The 16,716-nt window shown below is 55.8% G+C and overlaps 1 protein-coding gene across 3 annotated transcripts in view; it reads left to right on the top strand.

Moving 5' to 3' along the window:
• The window catches only part of LOC100679002 (zinc finger protein rotund), a 119,514-nt gene that overhangs the window by 17,384 nt on the left and 85,414 nt on the right, over nucleotides 1–16,716 (top strand). Inside the window, exons 1-2 of one of the 3 annotated variants that reach the window (XM_031931117.2) lie at nucleotides 4,195–4,429; nucleotides 6,037–6,700. The exons of 1 other annotated variant lie outside the window; for it this stretch is intronic. The gene's annotated coding sequence lies outside the window, so the exon portion shown is untranslated. Of the gene's footprint in view, nucleotides 1–4,194; nucleotides 4,430–6,036; nucleotides 6,701–14,674; nucleotides 15,896–16,716 lie in introns of those variants that run through there. One more of the 3 variants, XM_016985807.3, reaches the window with a different exon arrangement.

The following is a 16,716-nucleotide window of genomic DNA, read 5'->3' as shown; positions in this document are numbered from 1 at the left end:
TTTCTAGGCTCTACTATTGTGTCGAGCCAGAAGTAAAAACGAGGGTGACAAAAAGCGACCGAGCGAAAGACGCAGTCGTCCTTGGGACTGAAATTAATTATCGCGGAAGAGGATTGGTTTTTGCCTTCGGAGCCGCGATTCATGCAGCGTGCGCTCGAGAAACTACTGCGATGTGCACTGTGTGTGCGTAGCTCCGACGTAACTGCGGCGGAGAGCCGGCGCGTAATTGTATCGATTGTCTTAAGGGCGTCACTGGCCCCGACCGTTATCCCGATTCGCGAGCGAGCGAGCGAGACAGACGCAGCGCGTGAATGGCTGCTGCTGCTGCTGCTGCTGCATCACTCGACGCACGTGTGTAGTCCTGAATAACCGCGTGTACTAGTCTCCCGCTCGGCCGCTGCTGCTATTGCTCCAGTCTGAATAGTGTACCGCGCGCGCGGCCCTTTTGTTGTTGTTTCGCGCGATCGAGAAAATAAAAATTTCAGCCGAGGTTTGACCTGGATTTTTTGCTCGTCCGTCGGTCCTGTGGAGCCGAGGGGGGACGGCGGGCACAATGGAGATGCGCTAGCGCGAGCTAGGGGAGAAAGAATGACAAAAATTGGATTTCGCGCTGCGCTCTTCGTCTCTCTTCTCTCGTCCGCCGTTTTCTTTGCACAGGCCGCGCGGCGCACCTCTCCCCCCGGCGGAGGTTCTTTTCGCAGAATGGGGCCGCGCGCGCGCGGTAACAAGGGGAGATTATATTTGAACCCCGCGGCGCGGCTCGTCTGCAGCAGCCTCTATCTCGCCGCTGGTTTTGCATCGCGACACTGGCCGCGCCACACACGCGCCCTCGATAATTCGGGCATTGTTCCGGGGTGGCGGTGCAGCGATATCTTTTGGAAATTCGCCTCGATAGCGGCCGGTGTTGTTCCACATACACGTTTTGTCCCTCGAACACAAAGTCTCGCGTGAAAAAAAACTTCCATCTTCTCTCGATGCAGCAGAAAAAAAATAGAAAAATTGAAAAAACGAAAAACTTTTTTACATAGGCACTTGTTTGCCGAAAGGAACGAGCGCAGCTAATTATCGGGCGGAGCATTTTTAGCGCGAGCTCAAGCGCGAGCAATCATTGATCGTATAAAGCACTCGCGCGCGCGGCTTAGGGGCAGCAGCAGCAGCAGCAGCAACAGCTCTCCGTCTCTCTCTGACTTTCAGGCCGGGCGAGCGGAGGGAAGCCGCTCGGTAATGCGCGCGCGAGAGAGAACGCGCGCCTGAAAATCTCGCCTCGGGTGCATAACGGCACATCGCGCCTGCGTCTCGCTGTGTGTGTGCGCACTCTGCGCGCGTATACGGCACACGCGTGTCGGCCGACGATGACTATAGGCGACTGCGGCGGCCGGCGCATATTACGCGTTATACCTATGGGCCTTGCTTCGTTATGTACCTCCGCCGCGCGCGAGTATGGATGATAATGGCTGTGTTTTTACTTGTTAACGGTGCAGAGCCAAGATTTACTGTGGGCCGTCTGCGCGATTTTTTGGGGAGCGCGACGTAGGTGTGGAAATCGAGGGCCGGGCCGCGGAGCGTGTTTTATGCGAGGAGTGCTTGCGCGAAATTGCCGGCCTCTTCGCGACCGTCACCGCTTTTAAGTAGCGCGAATCGAGGCGAATTACGAGGCTGCAGAAGAAGGCGTCCCGCAGCGAGAGTCCCCGGTCGGGCAGGCTGGAAAGGCTCGCGCGAAGGAATGCCGCTGGAGAATCCGGCAGCGGCTCGGGCACGCGAGCGTCTCGCGAACGATAGCTACTCCGCTGCAGGGGTGGGCGCAGCAGCCGAAGGGCGGCGGCGGTGGGTGCCGCTGCAGCTGGCTGTGGTCAGCGCGGCTACGATTCCAAATGTACGACGCCGCCTGTATAACGTGCCTACGCGCCAACTCTCTCCCGCTCCGCTGCATGTGTCCCCGTCCGTGTGCACGCGTGCGGCGACTATAGTATAGCGTGCGGTGGCCGCCCCCCGGATTCGCAGCCGCCGCCTGCAGTCTACGTGTCGCGCATCGGCGATGCAGCCCGGAGCTTTTGGATATCACTTCGGGCCGAGGGCGGATTCTTATAACGCGGCGCTCGCGCGAGTAGGGCGAGGGTCGCTGGACTCGGAGCCGCGCCGCCGACGCGGTTTGCACTTTTCGATTGCCCCGATCAGCTCTCGTCGTCGGCGCTTTGAATAAACAATCGAGTCGACGACTGAGCGATGATCGGAGCCATCAGCGAGGCTATAGCTCGCGCGCCGAGCGCTCGATTAAATCGCAGGGGCGGTCTGCAAGTCCGTCTATAAGTGGCCAGTGGAATAAGACGGCTGCGGTGGGACGTCTGCTAATGCGGTCTTGTGCTAGAGCCCTGAACTACTGTAATAAGCGTTTCTCGTTGCGAACTAATGGGCCAAGGGGCAGAGCGAGTTTAACATTTGCGTATCGATCAGCTGCACGCGTCCGAAAAAGGGAGAAAAAACCGCTGGCATTTCAGTGATCATTGCAGCGCCCGATTTCAGAATTTCCAATATCGTTCCAGGCACGCGCAACCATACCGGCCATTCTACATTTCGTGCAGATGAGTTATGCTGATGCAGATGCGTTCCAGCGTTTCTTTTAATTGTAAAATTCATGGGAATACGTATTCCGTAGCGCGAATCGCGCATCAGGCGCAACTTCAAAAATCGAGCTTCGCAACATCTTCCGCAGAGGAACGAAAATACGAAACGCACACGAACGCTAAATATATAATATATATAATTACATTATTCGATACCATTAAATCACGCGGAAAATAATTGATTTCAGCGTCGATTGCACGCTCGGTCCGCTTGCAAATAAAATAATTTCGCAACTAAAATCCCGTTGCGCGCGCGGCTGAAATATTATTCATCGGTACAAGGCAGCCACTCGAGCCTTGTTCAGCGCAACGATTGTCAAGTTCAGCACTCGACGTCCGCGCCGTATTTTATATTAAAAAGGGAATAAAAAAGTGCACGCGAGCGCCCGGCCGTAATCCAATTTAGCGTTCCGAAATTGCGCGCGCGCGCTCACACACGCACACACGCGCGTTGAAAATTACGATCGCCCCGCGCGCGTTTAATTTCGGTATTGATTCGCTCGCGAACGGGCAACCGGCTCTCTTTTCCCCCACCGCCGGCTCTCCAGCCTCATTTACAATCATCGGAGTCATCGACGCACACACCCTCGCGCACGTTACGCGCGTTTTTTCTCTCGCCGCGCTTCGGCGCACTGAGCGTCGAAGCCGGTTCGCCAATGGCGAGGCTCCACCCGCTCCGCCGGCTGAAAAATCATCGACGGTAGCGTCGCTCTCCGAAAATGACGATTCCCCGAGGCCCGCGTTTTTTCCCCTTTTTCCGCTTTTCTCGGAAAAAAATGCCCCCGCGCCGGGACGGCAAACAGTGGCGCCGGGTTGGCAGCGGGCATACCCCCGCCTTTTTGCATGATCGTGCGAGCGCGAATAATAAATATGCAGAGCAAGCGACGCAGCCGCCGGCCAGGCCAATCGCGAGCTCGATACTGTACAGTCCGGTCTGGAATCGCGGCCGAAATCGTCCAGATCTTTGGGATGACCGGCCTGCAGTCAGCCCCGCACACAGTCTCACCCAGACACACACACACACACACATGGGCGTATAGTCATCGGGAAAGTGCATCGGAAGGACGGAGCCCGACGTATAATCCCGGCTTCGTCGTGGTCGGTACAGTCCCGGCATTCCCTCGGCTGCTCCTGCTCTATCGCGATCGGTGGCGGCTCTTCTCCTCTCACTTCCACCCGCCGATAGTGGATGCGTTGCACATTCGGCCTATGCGTTGGGGGAGCTTTCTCTCTCTCTCTCTCCCTCGGACTCGTGCATGTGCATGTGCAGCATGCATCGTTCTCCGGCGGAGAGGGAGAACACCCACACCCTGACACACATCCAGCGCGTGTAGGTGCACGGAGCCGCGCCGACACACATGCGGCCGCCGTCGGGCGGGGGCGGCGAAACGCGGACGGACGTATGTGCAGCACGGACAGGCCGGCTCGTACGGTCCGAGGGAGCGAGCGAGAGAGAGAGAGAGAGAGAGAGAGAGAGAGAGAGAGAGAGAGAGAGAGAGCGAGAGAGCGAGGGAGATATATAGATAGTGAGGGAGAGGGTTGCTACTGCTGCTGCTTCTGCTGGTGGTGTGTTGTGTGCGCGTTCGGCCGCTTGTACATGGAATGGCTGGAGCGAGAGTGAGAGAATGAGAGAGAGAGAGAGAGAGAGAGAGAGAGAGAGAGAGAGAGAGAGGGAGACAGAGAGAGGCGAGGCAGCAGCGAGAGGTGGCGGCGAGCGAGTGAGGTGAAGTGAGGTGGGGGTGCCCGGCACGGGGCCACGGCGCAGTTGCTACTCAGACACGGGGATGCTCGCAATGCCTCTATCAAAGGTTACGAAAATCCGCGATTATAAGCCGTCTTTCGAGTCTAAAAAATAAGTTTGACCGGTCGAGAAGATGCGCGACCGCGAGATCTTCGCCGGGCCGGAGCCCCGGAGTCGGCGAGTGCGCGCTTTCGCGGGAAAACTGCTTTTCGCTCGGGGGATGACGACGGCGATGACGGTCTCTCGCCGGAGTGGACCTCGGACGCGGCCACGGGCAGTTCGCTGGCCGAAGGCTCGGGAGTTACCAAGTATCGAAGGACTAGCGCGGGCTCGTGTGCGGCAATCGGGCAGCCGGACGGGAAGTGCATACGGAGTCCAAGGGGCAGCAGGAAGGCGGCAGCGGCAGCAGTGCTCAGGAGCAGCGCGAGGAGAAGAGGACCGAGTCGACTGCAGCTAAGGAGCACGAGGTGGAATCTGGCGGGAAGAGTCTGGCACACGTGGCTGGAGAAAAGTTGCGGGAAAGCTCTCTCTCTCTCTCTATCTCTCTCTCTCTCTCTCTCTCTCTCTCTCTCGCACATACGGGGAGGGAAAGAAGAAGAGAGGAGGCAGAGAGCGAAGTGGAGGAGGAGGAGGAGGAGAGCCGGCGGCGCGCGTCTTACAGGGCGCCGCGACAAGTAGAGCGAGCGAGATAGCCACTGCTCCTAGAAGGGGAAGGAGCGCCGCGGATCGAGGAGGAGAGGGGCGCGCCTAGTATCTACGCCTATATACTATGCAACGGCCTCGACCCTCTGCGCAAAGACGCTCTCGTTCGTTCCTTCTGCGATCACGTGGCGTCGCTGCTATGCTCCTTCCTTCGACTTTTGCCTTTTACCTCGCTCGACGCGGGAGATTTGAAAAGGCTGCTGCCGCCGTCACCGCCGCTGCTGCCAAGCCTAGCCTCGGAAGACTTGACCACCGCCCCTGCGGGGGCGCGCGTCGAATCATGATGGCTGACTTGGATGCGATGACTTCCCGCGGCGCCGCCAACGCCACGCAGCCTCCATTTTGTTGTGTGCCCTGGATTGCAGCCATTTGGATTTTTCGCGAAATTTTTTCTGGTTTTTCCATTTCTTTTTTCTCGAGGGCCGATGAGCTTTTTCAGGGGGTTGGCTATATCTTTGGGCTTTCGGTTCATCGAGGTATGATACTTGCTACAATTTTCAAAATTATTTAGGAACCTTTTCATTACTCGATCGGTTGGTGTGTAACTCATACATTTTCAGTTTTGAAATTTATTATTTTTAAAGTAGAAGCCTTTGACTTACTTACTTTCGGTACATCGAACTGCCTCCAAAACGGATTTATGATTTTGAAGGGGTGCACAACTAAATGCTAGGTCGATGATCCTTCGATACCGAGGTTTCCTGAGCTTCCGGCGCACGTCGTAATCTAAAAATCTAAAATATAACCTGCCATAATACTTTTTTCGCTGTTCTTGAGATGTCTTCTAACGATCCAACGTTCTGAGCACTAATCTCCTCGAAATATAAACAACCGATACGGCCGTATAAAGTCACGAATTTGTAACTCGATATCCGATCGCGATACGCGTGCGGCGTTTCTTCTCGATCGCGCTCGGCTCGATTATGAGGATCGAGAAGTAACGCCGAAAACCCTTCTGCTTCTCTGTTACAGACGCGTCGCACTGTGTTATTATGTGTTGTCATAGTTATTTCATTGAAAAATTAATTTTACCGTTTGTAAAACACGCACCGATTTCTGTCTGTAATAACAAAGTCTGAACAACTCAACTTTATTGATTTTGCCGGAACAATACAACCACCACTACAATAATAATAATAATAATAACGGATTCTTACATACAAGCGACTCACAACTTTTTGGAAACAGTAAACGTGTCTCATTTCGAAATTTTACGACGAGCTCAAGAATAAGGAAAAACAACAAAAGAAGAAACTTAAGAACAAACTAGAAAAGCAAAAATACATTCAAGAGTAACAAGAAAAGGAAAGAAAAAAAAATTATAAAAAAGCACAAAAAAAGAGAGAAACAAAATTAAAAGAAAAAAGCATTGCCTTAAAAAAAATATACCTACGTTGTCAAGGAACAAAGCAAGAAACGGAGGGGAGGAAACTTTAGACGTTTACGAAGTAAATTGTAAAGAAATGACTAAAGTATATTTTTAACAAGTTTTGAAAACTTTAGATTTTAAACGTAAATTTAAAAAAGCGGGAAAATGAAAAAAGCGCTAAAATTCTTAATAACTAAAAATGTGATCTAAAAGTCGTTGCTACCAAGAAAGCCTTATGTCCTTGTTTCAGTTAACTCGGTTCCAAATGTAAGTACCACCTCAACAGAGACGTTGCATGCCAGATCTTCATTTAAAGTTCTCGTAGAGTCATCATTATCGTTATTTTTATTCTCCTTTCCCCTTACTGTATAGTAGTAGATTAAACGTTTCGTTTTCACCTATTGTTTTCGTAGTCGATGTTTGTCAATCTCCATTTATAGCCGCAAAAAATACCCGACAAATGGCATTGAGATTGAATAGCTCTATTGTCGCGGCCGCTGCAACAAAAAATCCCCCGCTCGTTCGAGAGAGCTTACGATCGGAAAAAGCTCGAAAAAATGTCTCCTCGCCTCGCATTGCGGGCATTATACTTTCATGAGCCTCCCCCGCTCGCTCTGCGCCGTCATGATGAAAGCTCGCGTTTCGAAAAAATGACTCCCCCTCCCCCGGCCGGCGTGGTGCACTCGGGTCTGGGCTTTTCGCCATCGGCTGCCGCGAACGATTCGATCTCCTGGGGAACGGCTCTTTTTCGCGCGCGAGGGGTGAGGTCAATTTCGAAATTCCTACTTCTCGCGTCGCGCGAGCGAACGAACTCTCGCTGGCTGCATTATACGTACACGTACACGGGGCGACGACCGAGCCTGGAGATTTCAAATATGCGCGAGGGTGGCCGGCTGCTCGATGCAATCGGTATGAAATTTTTCGAAAGCGTCCGCGTCCCTCCCTTTTCCCTCTTCTCTCTCTCTCTCTCTCTCTCTCTCTCTCTCTCTCTCTCTCTCTCTCTCTCTCTCTCTCTCTCTCTCTCGCTCCTAACGAGGCGCGCGCGGAAGATATGCAGCAGCATCCTGCACGTAGCCAACGCAGCGCGCAACCCTTTCCTGCTAGCCTTTCTCGAGTACATCTATGTATACAGGCGCACACACACGTAGCGGCAGCAGAGTCCGAAAGCCAGGGGGGCCGGGAGATGTTACGCGCGTTCGTTGGCGGTGCTTGCATCCGCTGCAGCGCTGCAGGGAATCGAGCGCGCGCGCCCACACACACAGTCGGAGGCAAGCGAGTGGATGGGGTGTGGGATTTTTTCCGCACCCCGCACGTATTGATCCCCCGGAATCATTCAAAATGGCGGCGGGCAGTGGTGGTAGCGCAGCTTGGGTGGAAGCGCGGCAACGCCGCAGTCAGCCAATGACTGGCCGAATCGATGACTGCAGCGGCCGAGCCACCCCCGAGGCTCAGGCCAATGGGAGGCCTCGCTTTCACACACACACACGCCGGCTCACGGCAGCGCGGCGGCCCCCTTCTAGTTGCGTTTTCCCTCTCGCTTTTCGGTCGGGTGAGGGAGAGAGCGAGAGAGACAGCGAGCTCGGCGTCGATGACCTGGGCAGCGGCCGCCAGCAGCAGCTCGATGATTTTGGCGAAAATTCGCTGCGCGCAAAAAAATATTCCCGGGCAGCGCGGCAGCGGCAGCGGAGCTGGCGGGGAGAGCTCGCGTATTTCCTGGCGCGCTGTCGCGTTCGATTAACGAGGCTGCATCGCCGCTCTGTATTTATGTGCCTGAGAGACCGGTCGCGTTATGTATACAAATACTCTATATGTATTTCTATATATCGCCGGGCGCGAGCTTATCGCGGACAGGCCAATGATTTTCCGTTCGGGGGGTGCGATTCGAGCAGAGAGAGAGAGAGAGAGAGAGAGAGAGAGAGAGAGAGAGAGAGAGAGAGAGAGAGAGAGAGAGAGAGAGAGGAAGGCTTTCAGCGGCTTCTTTTTCGCGTTTCCATACTCTCTGATGCACTTAAGGTGAGCGCGCGCACACGCGCTCGGGGGTGGCTTGCAACTTTGCTCTGTAACAATGTTACCGATACGTTTCCCCCGTCTAGCGGTAAAAAAGCTCTTCCGGGGGGCACTTATCGATCAGCTCGGTAATTGGAGTAAATTGGAGTGTCGGCAATTACGGGCCAACGTACTCGTACGCACGCTCTCTCTCTCTCTCTCTCTCTCTCTCTCTCTCTCTCTCTCTCTCTCTCTCTCTCCGAAAGATTCAGCCTTTACGGCAACTAATGGAATAACAGCGCGCGGCATAAGCACTCTGGCATTTCGAGTGACTCTCAGCCGACGAGCAAAAAGCCGAGTAAACACGCCGATTCTTTCCTCCTGCTGATATCAGCATCAGCGAAGGCCGCACGAAGTTTGAACGTTATCTCGCGCGCTCGCAGTCACCTTGATCCGGGATACGTCGAAACGCATTCTCTTATCTTATCGAGACGCTAGTCGAGATCGAGAAGCATCGCGGGGAAAAAATGGCGCTCGCGCTTCAGGCTCCTAAATGATTTCCACGGCCTGATAAAAAGCCGACTGTTTTTCTCGCGGTGCACGCGTCTCACTGTGGCGCTCTGCGTGCGAAAAATCCGCGCAAACAACTTTTATAATCGCAAATTTTCCGATACACACTTATCTATCGCCGCTCGCCGCCAAGATATCGCCCAGCTGAAAAATGCGTGGCTAATCCGCTCCGCGCTCTCGGATAAATAAAGATCGCTATTCCGGACGAAAGAAAAAAAGCCGCTCCTAGTTAGCCTAGACCAAAAGCAATCGACGCTAACACGTAAGAGAGCCCGCTGACAGACGGATCTCTCGATCTTCGTCTTTCCCTCCGCCTCTCTGTCTCTCTGTCCCCCGTTCGCACAGGGCAGCAGCAGCAGCAGCAGAGCAAAGGGAATGTCGAAACTGCAGACCCAGAGGCCTCTACGGAGGGCATCCCACTGCCGCTGCACGATTGCGTCACGTAACTCCGATGCTCTCGGCGGGCATTACATCCATGTGTCCGCGTGCATACGTATGCACATCTATGCGCATACGTACTTGAATTGGCTCCTATTGACACAGCCGACGACGTGGCACTCTCGGACGGAAAAATGCGAGCGACGCGCCGCCGCGAAGCTCAGGGCCGACTCTCCGGCATTCGGATAACGCGAGCGGCCGGAATTCTTCTTTTATTCTTCGTCGATTGTCAGTTGTCGCTCCCTCGTCATTCGAATGCCAAACATGTGCTCGGAAGATTAATGTCCATGAATCTTCGAAACCGATCGTTACCATAATACGCAAAACTGGAGCCTTCCCTCGACCCTCGCGCCTGCGTGTATTTGCGGACTTCAAAGTGACCGTTGCAGGCGAGCGTCAATGGGCCGCTATAGGACAGTATCGGCCGATTCTCTCGTCGCTCTATCTCTCTATAATTAAAGGACTACTACGCGAATGATTAATGGGATCGACCAGCCGGAACAGCACGTTTCGAAAGTTGCATTCCTATTTTCTCATCAGCGAGCTGATACGTGATATCGCGCGGATTAATATCGCGCAGAGGTGCATCACAGAGCTCACACGCTGAAATAGAAACTTGATGACTAGTCGCCCAGAGGGAGCGGCGAATTATTTGCCGGCGCTGATGTGTGCACGAAACGGTTTTGGCAGAGCTCGAAGCAATTTTGAAAAATCTGAGCGAGCAAAAATTTAATTTCGCTGTAAACATAGTGATTCACAGAGTTGCCAAGAAGCCGTTAACAAAGTGTTTACGAGAAATCGTCGCATTGAGAATCTGATATTCGGCAAATTCTTCCATTAGTGCCGGGCTCTAGCTCCGAGCTCGCCGCTGACGTCCGGACTACATAGAAATACAACTAGCCGACTTTGTTTGAAAATACGTGCCGTAAATTTCACGCAGCCCGACTCTAGTATAGCCCGTTCGCTCGCTCGCTCGCTCGCTCGCGCGACGCGTCCACTCATATTTTTGAGTATAGAACGCCTCGAGCGCTGCCGCGTATTTTTGGCGCCGATATAGGCCCTCGCGAGGGTATTTGCTCTTTTCTCGAGCCCGTGCTGCGCAGTTAGGATTTTCTTATGTGAATTATCGCCGCTTTGTTGAGCGTGCACGTTTTTAGAGATTTTCCGCCGCGCTAGCAAACACAGTTGCGTATTTTAGAAACGCTTGGCAAAAATTTAAGCGCGCGTGCCTCGGACAACTTCGGCGATAATTTTTCGAACCGTGATTCGCAGACTTTATAGCTGGCGAATTGACTTTAACTTCAAATCCCAGACTAGGAAAACTCAAAATATCGTCAGCCAGCTGCATTTATGTCAAGCGTAATGGAGGGAACGAATGAATTTTTTGTCCGAGCGAACAAGTGAACGGCGCAGCGCGTAAAAAGAGCCGGCACTTTCTGGTGCAGCTGTACCAGCATCTCCGCGTCTCTCTCGGCTGCGAGCAGCTCTCGGACCGACACTCTCGTTCGCGTCGCTTTTTCTAGCGCGGGCAGTTTTTCTATTAAGCTTCATTTGTTTCTTTCATTGCGTAATGCGTCGCACCGGACGCAGCGCTCATCTCATCCTACTAGTGCCGCAGCGGCGCAGTCGCAGCACTTCTACTCCCGTTAAAATTCTTAATCCGGACGCGCGCGACGTCTGCCACTGCAGCGCTCTCTTTATGTACGTGCACTGTCGGATCAACGAGGGCCCAAGGCTTCGCGCACTCGTCTCTCTGCTTCTGCCTCTGTCTCTCTCCGATGTCGATCCGCACAGCCGCGGCTCGTAACTCTTTATGTACCCACTAGCTCGCCGAGCGGACCGAAAGAATTCTTCCCGGGATCCGAGAGACCTGTTCTCAAGGTCGCGGCAACTGCGGCTCTCCCGTACGTGACTTACTTTTTTTCCCTCTCCGGCGCACTTTCTTTTGTTGTCCGACGAAGACGTGTCGACGCGTTTTTGTTTGCACACGCGCGGTTTTTCATTCGAATACGTCGTAGCGCGCCGCCGAGAGCTTCCGGCATCGGCCGGCGACGACTTAGCACGGACAAAAACCTCGCGCGAGCTCGTCGTTTCTTATTTCGCCGCCAGGCGTCACCTCGGCACGGGCTGCCCTTACAGTCGCGGGGACTCGGGGAGCGATGAATAGAGGGGTTACTACACCCGTTCAGCGATCGATCGCTGCCGCAGCCGCGGATACGGGCTTTTCAAAATACGCGTCCTTCCGTCCTTTTCGTTTTTCGGGCTCGGCGAAAAACGTTGACCGTATCACCGGCATCTCGCTGACCCGATCAGCATAATTTATTCGCGCAATTAAAATTTCATCGCGAGCCCCCAGTGCGCCGCGAGCCGGTCGGTATCATTACAAATTACAGGTTACATACTCCTCTCAGCATTCGAATAAATTTCAGCGAGAAAAACACGGACAAGCAAGCTGCACTCGCGGCTTTTCGGGGCCTCTATGCGCACATACATCCACCCGCGCCCCAAGACAAATGTCTTCCTACACGGCCTGTATCTGTCCGACGAATCTCTCGGCAGCCACAGCCAGCGACAGGTTGCAGCACCGCGCGCGCAGTCCAGCTGCCGATCGGCGATTGCCCGGAGAACGGGAGAGAGACGGAGAGCGCGATGTTTGCGTGGGTGGGAGAGAACATCTCCGTAGCTCCGACGGATTACTCTGCTACTTGCACAAAAACTCCTCGGATCCTATTTTCTAGTAGTCGAGCTCACCTTCGATCGGCCGCTCTCGCGGCGAGACATCCGCTTCCTGTGTTCCGGCTCCTCGCTCTCTTTCTCCGGCTCTCGCACCCGCACTTTCACTCACAATCGCACACATGGGCATTGCGCGGGCGGGTCTCACCTGTTTTCCGCATCGCGTCGGTTACGCGTTCATTTGTAATTTAAAGCAGCGGGCCTCGATTACCGGCCAATATGCGATCGTCCCTCTTTATTCCGCAGGCGCGTACTTGCACTTGCCGCCCCCCGAAATTCCCCGGGGCAGCGCGAGTTGCCCACGTACGAGTACGTAGGTATATAACATACAGCAGCAGCAGAGGCCTCGGGAGAAGCGGAAGTGCAGCCTGCGTGCGGTCTCTCGCATTCTCTCCACTGGCATACCTACCGGCTGAAGGGTGAGCGCCGCCGCGGGTTATCCTTTGATCGACGAGACGGCCGCTAATTTGTTGCATCGCAATAAGACGCGTAGAAAAAGGAGTCGTTATAGACAATCGGCAATTATCGGGAGAACTCCTCGCCCGCGGTCCATTGACGAAAAAAGCCCTTCTCCGCAGAGCACAAAAGAATAATAATAGGAGCGCACGCGCCGCGGGGCGAAAAAAGAAGCCGGAGAGCTCTCTTTGAAAAAGGGCTCACGAAATTCGATTTAACTCGGGCACGCGCGCCCCTGGTGCGTATGCACCCGTATGCGACTAGCTCCTTCCGCTCCGTCTGCAGCCATTGGCCGATTTTTTTCTCCACTACGCCGCTAGATCCACCCTCTCTCGGCCACTACTAGCTCCCATACGCCGGAGCTGCGCAACTCGGCTATCGCTCCTTTCTTTTTATCTCGGCTGTTGCTGCTGCTGCAGTTCGCCTATAATCTCTCTTTCTCTCCGCGCTGGAAAAAAGCTGACCTCCCACCTCTCGGCGGCAAAAAAAGTTGGGGCGGATACGCAGCCGCGCCGAGGGGGTGGAAAAGGGCGTACGCACCCCCACCAGCAGGCTGGCTCACACGTGGCGCGCGTGCACGTGGAAAAAAGAGCGAGCCGCAGTTTTTTCTGCCTTCGCCGCTGCCGTCGCCGCTTCTCCGCCGCCGTCTTTTTTCCCCACCAGTCGGGGGGTTGCGAGTGGGGAGAGATCCTCGTAGGAGTCGCGCGGTAGAGGGTGGAGAAAGAAGGAGGGGATGCCGCGGGACTGGGTGGGGGCGAGCGCGACGTTAGGAGCGAAGAGCTCGGCGGCAGTGGGGCTCGGGAGCAAAGGCGACAGAAAGGGGGTTGCTGCGAAGAGTGCGCGTCTCCTCCACGCGCGAGCCAGAGAGAGCGGCAAGTGCAAGAGAGTGGAAGTGCGTAAGATGACCAGTGGACCCGGTACGCTCTCTGTCCCCCGTACACTTGTTTGGGGGTGCACTCGTCCGTCGTTACGACCGAATGACCGGCAGCGTTTTCTCTCCTTCCCTATCTCGATTCTCGTTTGGCGCGCGCGGAATTAAAGCCCGGTTATTCTCGAAATTCTAAAGTCGATTCCAAATGACCGACTGCTGCGCTCGCACCGGACGTCCCGGGGTGTGGAGGGGCCCGCGATGACGAATCATAGTCGAGCACTTTTTTCGCACAGTCTCGGTTGCACGTAATTGCACATGGGGGCGAAAAAAGAAAAGCCTCGACTATTGCGTTCCTCGCTCCGTCTCTCTCGCCCGCTTAAAGGGAACCCCCTCGCATGAGTTAGTCACGCATGTGTTACTGTATTATACCCGAGTCGCGCCGCGGAGCCATTTTTAAAAGAAGGGCCCCCTCTTCTTTTTTAATAAAACTTGGGTGAACACCCCCTTACGTGCGTGGCGCAGCGGAGGAGCCGCCGACGCTGCACTTTTTTCCGCGTTAGTCGTTCTTACCGATTCGTGCCGAGCACAACGCGCGCGTCGCAGCAGTCCCGCTTTTTTTGCTCTCTTTCAGTTTTTCAGTGCGCACGGCCGTTTTCGCAAAGTGTAAGTGAGAGCGAGTCTCCGGAATCAAGCGTCTCAGGTCGCGGTTCTCGGTACCCAGCACCGATGCTCGGTCCATTAGCCCGACAGAACGTCCGACTGACCAAGCTGCGCGCACACACACACACACACGCATCCTCGAGAAAGGCGGAGGAGAGTCCTCGAGGGGAAAAGCTTGGAGCGCGAGGGGTTGGAAAATAAAGGAGAACGTAGGGATAGGCGCCGGCGCACTCTTCTTACAAGCCTCCTTCCGCGCCGACGCAGCCGCGGGTGCTCCGGCCTCCCCACTTCTCGCTCCCTCTCGCTCTCGCTCTATCTTACCCCTCGGGCAGGAGGAGGACGACGTCGCTGACTGCTGCTCGGCTCTCTGCCCCTGGAGCTCCTCTCCGCCGCTACCCTCTTTTCCTTGCCACCTCCTCGCTCCGCGAGAAAAGCTCTTGGCCGCGCGGGGGTGGGAGCGGCCGGCGGACCGCGGAGGAAAAGAGGGGCGGCACGAAAACTCCTGTCCAGCGGGCCGCCTTCAGTTTTTAGCGTCTCTGGCACGAGAGATGCGGCGGTGGCTGCTGCCGTGGCTGCTACTGCTCCACAGTCCCGCGACTCCGCACGGCCGGGAAGCGAGTTTCGTGAGCGCGCGAGCGAGAGACGCGGAGTCCGCCAGTCCAGCACGAGCAGCAGCTCGGACCCGAGGGTCCAGCCGCGAGGAGCGTCCGCGTCCTCGTCGTCGTCGTCGTCGTCGCCTTCTTTCCGGAGCGCCGAGATCGCCGCCGAGGGAAAGGAGTAGGAGCGAAAGAGAGAACCCCCTCGACGGGCTGCGGCGTAAGACAGCGGCGGTGGTGGTGGTGGTGGCGGCGGCGGCAGTGGTGGTGGTGGCGGGCAGAAATTTCGCGACCGCGCGCATCGCAGCTAAGACAACGCCCCTACCCGGCTCGGGTTCTTTAAGGCAGAGCAGCGCCGCGGCGGCGCTCACACGGACGGCACGCACACAGGCAGCCGGCTCGCAGCGACAGAGAAGGGGGTGGCTTTTAGCCGAGACGCACGCGGTCTGAGACGCGCCGCGCCACCACCGCGCGCCGCACACACCACCACGGAGCTGCGCTCTCCCCATCAGCGCCGCTGCTTCTTCTTCTCCAGCCGCCGCCGCTTCTGCCGCCGACGCCGCCGCCGCCGCCGTTCGCTGCTGCTGCTTACGTGCACGGAGAAGGACTTAGAAAGCATTTCTCGCGAGGAGCGCCGTCGCCGCCGCCGTCGCCGCCGCCGCCGCCGCCGCCGACGTCAGTTCGCTTCCTTCGGCCGTTAAGGACTCGCTGCAGCGCACAGAGAGGAGAGCAGCAGCAGCAGCATACCAGCCAGCCGCGAGAAGAGGGAAAAGGACGTGGAACGGGCGGCCGCGCGCGCGAGCGAGATAGTCTCTCTTTTCGCGCGAGGGAGCGGGCGCACACACACGCGCGCGCCTCCCTCTAACGTCGTCGCCGACCGTCGTCGTCGTCGTCTCCGTCTCCGCCGCCGCCGCCGTCGTCGTCTTCAACCGCGAGTAGTACTACGGAGCAGTCGTGTCTTGGCGCTCGTACCCTTGAGCACGCACCTACCTGCGCTCCTCTCCCAACGCAACGCAACTTGGATTTGGATGCCACCCTTGCGGATCTTCGGACTCGGACTTTGGATTTATTTCGAGCAGAGCCGCTGGCCACTTGTGGACCACTGCTCACGGCGCTGATTTTCGCCACGGTTACCCAGCAGCCAGCGTGACCGTAAGCGCACACGTCGCAGCCGCACTTGGGATTTTTTCGACTTTCGCCAGCTCGGATGGAGCCTCGCTGGACTTTGAAATTTTCGCTCTTCGGGGACTTTAGTGCGTCGACTCGACCGAAGCCGAGCAGTGCCAGTGAATCTCGCTCGTCGCCGCTCCATCCGCGCGCGGACTCCGAAAAAATGCCAAGTGCGCCGCTCTCGCAAGATCAAGGCGACTGCGGCTGAACAAGTACCCGCGACAGGATTCTTCGCACAGTGCGCGGGTTCGCCGTCGTCGATGCCTCTGGTTTAGCCCGCGATCGCCTGCGGGCTTCCCCACCCTGCACCTTTTGGCCGACGTGCCAGAGCCCGACCAGAGACTTGCTCCCTCACCCCCTCCACACAAGTACATACACACACGTCAACGCAGCAGAGTCGGTGCACCCACGAGATCGCCGAGTCGATGCTTCCGTGAGATAGACACGACGAGCGACTTTGCGATGCAGGTGTCGTTCGCCGCTCGAAAGTCAGATTTTCCCGAACGAAACTTCGAGAACGAGTGTAAAATCGCGCGATGGATTTTTTTCCAGGTCGTCTCTTCTAATTCAGTGCTCATTGTGCGCGACGTGACAGCGACGGCAGCTGCGCTTCTTGCCGCGCGGAACAACATCTCATTTCCTCCGCGAGCTTTTTTCGCATTGACGTGACGTGTGCGCGTTCTTTCTCCGGCCCGCGACTCTGTACAGATGCAGAAACTCGGAAATTACCGCGAAATAATAGCGGGGAAAAAACATTTGTTCCCGCGAGCGAACTGTTGCTCCCGTTGGTGACGGCTTCGAAA

This window comes from Nasonia vitripennis, chromosome 5 (genome assembly GCF_009193385.2).
Source record: "Nasonia vitripennis strain AsymCx chromosome 5, Nvit_psr_1.1, whole genome shotgun sequence".
Classification (NCBI taxonomy): Eukaryota; Metazoa; Arthropoda; class Insecta; order Hymenoptera; family Pteromalidae; genus Nasonia; species Nasonia vitripennis.
Note: the sequence above shows the minus strand (reverse complement) of the source record. Positions and strands in the feature narration are given on the sequence as shown.